This window comes from Cyprinodon variegatus, unplaced genomic scaffold, assembly GCF_000732505.1.
Source record: "Cyprinodon variegatus isolate N-32 unplaced genomic scaffold, C_variegatus-1.0 Scaffold239, whole genome shotgun sequence".
In the NCBI taxonomy this organism is placed as follows: domain Eukaryota; kingdom Metazoa; phylum Chordata; class Actinopteri; order Cyprinodontiformes; family Cyprinodontidae; genus Cyprinodon; species Cyprinodon variegatus.
In genome coordinates this window covers 539,925-544,095 of record NW_015150692.1, presented here as the reverse complement: position 1 = coordinate 544,095, position 4,171 = coordinate 539,925, and positions in this window count along the sequence as shown.

Sequence of the window (4,171 nt, the reverse complement as noted above, 5' to 3'; positions counted from 1 at the left end):
AAAGAGCGCAGCAGGGAGAACTGTCCATGGTGGGGATGTGAGGAAGGGTGGCCAGATGTCCGGCTTTAGGGCGGACAGTCCAGGTTTTCATTGCACTGTCCGGTGTCCGGCGCCGCATCCAGCCAGACGTGTATTTGTCCTCCTTTATGAGGCACTAGACTTGTAGAGCAGATATACATATATTTTTTTTGCTGGGCTGCATCACAATATCCAATCATCAAAAATGCCTCACTATCTGATCTAACAGATGATTGGCTAAGAGTGGCGGCGTGTCAGATAAAGATCTGCTTGTCATTGGTTACAAAAGTAAAAACAAGGATCAGAATTACTCATGCCAACTATTAAAGCTAGCATCCTGTCAAAACCAGGATGTCATTTAACCCAGAATGGGCAAAAGCGTGAATTTATCATGTTGTGCCATATGCCATGATCATACTTTTTTTACTAGTCTTAGTTGAGAGTGTTAAACTGAAATACGTTTGACTTGGAGCTAAATGATTTTTGTTAATAAACTCTTATATTTTGAACAGAAGTTGTGGTGAATTTGTGCAGAAATAACTGTTTGACCAGGATTAGTGCTCGAATCACTCTTTCATCTATTGTTCTAACACACAGTTAGTAGGACTGTGTGTCATAAACAGTATGTAACAGCTGAAATAATATCTGATTAAATAAGATATTTTACCACCCCTACAGGGGAGGGCAATAAACATCTTAAAGTATCAGAAACATAAATTTCCAGCGGGCTGGGAATAGAAAAGAACATAAAATCACAACAATGACCAAAGGTAGTGGAGATTCATTCCATGGTTTCTACCACTTTGTCGATGCGATGTGGGCGTAAGCAGTCGAGAAAAAGCTGCAATTGAACAGCGTGCAAGTACGGATTAACATAAAAGTAATAAACGTGCAGCGAACTCTTCAATGTTGGCTTTTACATTAAGTTTTGTCGCCCTGGATGCTAAAATAACTTGTGCAGAGCTGCAAGGTGGACTATACTTTAAAACATCACCAGTCCTACAGAAGTGTAGACTCTGACGTGAAAGTGGATTTCAGTGATTCGCCCATAGCTAAAGGGATGACCATAAAGACAGGCCTGCTGCACACACAGACACTTAAGATAAGTTCCCAAAAGACTGAGGCTCTTAAAAATAAAGCTATACTTTTAGAGCAGTTTAATGTGTTTTCTACAATCTCTTTTGTTGTTTAAAAAAATATTAGGCTATTTTATTATGAATGTTTCTTGTTAAAAAGATTTGTTTAACGTTTAAGTCCAGACATGTTATGCTTTGTGGTATTCTGCACTTTAAAGATTCATCTCGGTCGTCACTTTTTAAACACCACAACGTATTAAATAAATACAAATGCTGGGAACCAATTCTTTTTTTACACTTCTTTAATATGTTTTTTATTCAGCTACACAAGCATCTTCTTTAAACTACTACAACTTTTACTATAAATGTGACTTTACCCGATTCTTATGTACACCTTAGTAATTTATTGATATGCCGCACAATGTCCTCCTTTTTGGTGCTAAAGAAATGTACACCCTAGTGTGAGGGGTCATTGATGATACCATTACCAATAGAATACCAGCTGCCTGCTTCTGCTCTAAATAGTTCTTGCACAATTTGGAGGTGTGTTTAGGGTCATTACCCTGTTGTAGGATGGAATTGGCTCCAATCAAGCGCTATCCATTGGGTATGGCATGGCGTTGCAAAATGGAGTGATAGCCTTCCTTATTCAGAATCCCTTTTACCCTGTACAAATCTCCCACCTTACCAGCACCAAAGCAACCCCAGACCATCACATTACCTCCACTATGCTTAACAGATGGCGTCAGGCATTCTTCCAGCATCTTTTCATTTGTTCTGCTTCTCACAAACGTTCTTCTTTGTGATCCAAACACCTCAAATTTGGATTCATCCGTCAGCAACACTTTTTCCAGTCTTCCTCTGTCCAATGTCTGTGTTCTTTTGCCCATCTTAATCTTTTTCTTTTATTGGCCAGTCTCAGATATGGCTTTCTCTTTGCCACTCTGGACCGGAGGCCCAGAATCCCAAAGCCACCTCTTCACTGTAGATGTTAACACTGGTGTTTTGCGGCTACTATTTAATGAAGATGCCAGTTGGGGACCTGTGAGGCGTCTGTTTCTCAATCTAGAGACACTAATGTACTTATCTTCTTGCTCAGTTGTGCAACACGGCCTCCCACTTCTTTTTCTACCCTGGTTAGAGTCCGTTTGTGCTCTCCTCTGAATTTCTTAGCAATTTCTTGCATGGAATAGCATTCATTTCTAAGAACAAGAATGGACTGTGGAGTTTCAGATGAAAGTTCTCTTTTTCTGGCCATTTTGAGTGTTTAATTGACCCCACAAATATAATGCTCCAGAAACTCAATCTGCTCAAAGGAAGGTCAGTTTTGTAGCTTCTGTAACGAGCTAAACTGTTTTCAGATGTGTGAACATGATTGCACAAGGGTTTTCTAATCATCAATTAGCCTTCTGAGCCAATGAGCAAACACATTGTACCATTAGAGAACACTGGAGTGATAGTTGCTGGAAATGGGCCTCTATACACCTATGTAGATATTGCACCAAAAACCAGACATTTGCAGCTAGAATGGTCATTTACCACATTAGCAATGTATAGAGTGTATTTCTTTAAAGTTAAGACTAGTTTAAAGTTATCTTCATTGAATACTACAGTGATTTTCCTTCAAAAATAAGGACATTTCAATGTGACCACAAACTTTTGAACGGTAGTGTATATTTAATGCTCTGAACTTCCATATCAATTAATTTTGTTGCACCATGTTTTTTCTCCCACACTGTTTACATTTGATCTCTGCAGCACTTTAAGGAATGAAAAAGTAATGAAAGCTGTATAAAAGGAAATGTTGTTTTGCATACATGGCTGTCTAACTCTAAGTCTGGGGTAATGTTACACTAAAGATGATGACAATGCTATTTTGCGGTTGCAGAACAATGATCAATAATTGCTTTAGCCTTTAGCATAATATACTAATCAATAAATAGGTAGCGCTATTGGTTAGTTTTAACATCAGTGAGCCTAATTCATTCCAATTCCTGCCACCCTTGGGCTAATGTGAAGCTAATATATTATATCTATTTAGCAGGTCCTAAAAGGTTAATTGCATTTACGAATATCCTTTTTCCAGGTGGTACTAGTCAGTCAAAATACTATTAGTTAGTTTTCCATAGTTCTGTAGGCATACATACTGTGGTCTGCCCGTCAGGTAATCAACAATCCAAGACAAGATGGGGGCCTCCACCTGCATCGCAGTCATCTTCTCACCCAGTAGAGCCGGGCAGATGGTGTTGAAGGCACTGGAGAAATCAAAGGTGATTCTCGAAGTGCTTGACGGCTTATCCAGATGATTGTAGACTCTGAAGCTGAGAGAAAAAGGTAGTATGACATTCTACAGCGATTGGTGGCAAATAATTTAGTCCGTAGCTGAAAGAAACATGGGTTTTGGGGTTCCTCAGAAGCACTAAACAAACCAGACAATGGACTTTTTCTCATAGAGGTAATGCTCTTGGCCAGATTTGATCCAGTGATGAAGCAGCAAGTCAGTAGGATGGCAAGTGAATGTTGCAGTCATGTACTTTATCTTGGCCATAATTTTAGACTGCACCCCTGATCTAAGTAATAAGGAACAGCTGTCTTTCATAGTCAGGATAGTGTCACAAGAAGACATTCCTCAAGTAAAAGATAATTTCTTAGGCTTTCTGGTGGCATGGCAGTCAACTGGAGAACATTTGTCATCTCTAATCCTGAAAAGGCTAGAGGAACTTAACATCCCATTTGAGGACTGCAGAGGCTATTCCTATGACAACAGTACCATAATGAAGGATAAAAAGAAAGCTTTTTATGTCCCATGTGGTGTCCACGCTTTAAATCTGGTAGAAACTGATGCTGCAAAAAGCTCACCAGATGCCCTTGGCTACTTTGAGCATTTGACAAAATTATTCAAGCTCTTCTAAGCCTCCATCCAAAGGTGGGATGTTCTCTTAATATATGTGAAAATCACCCTGAAATCATGGACTGAGACAAAATGGGAAATTTCAATTCAATTCAATTCAGTTTATTTATATAGCGCCAAATTCACAACACATGTCATCTCAAGGCACTTTACAGTTCAACCAGAT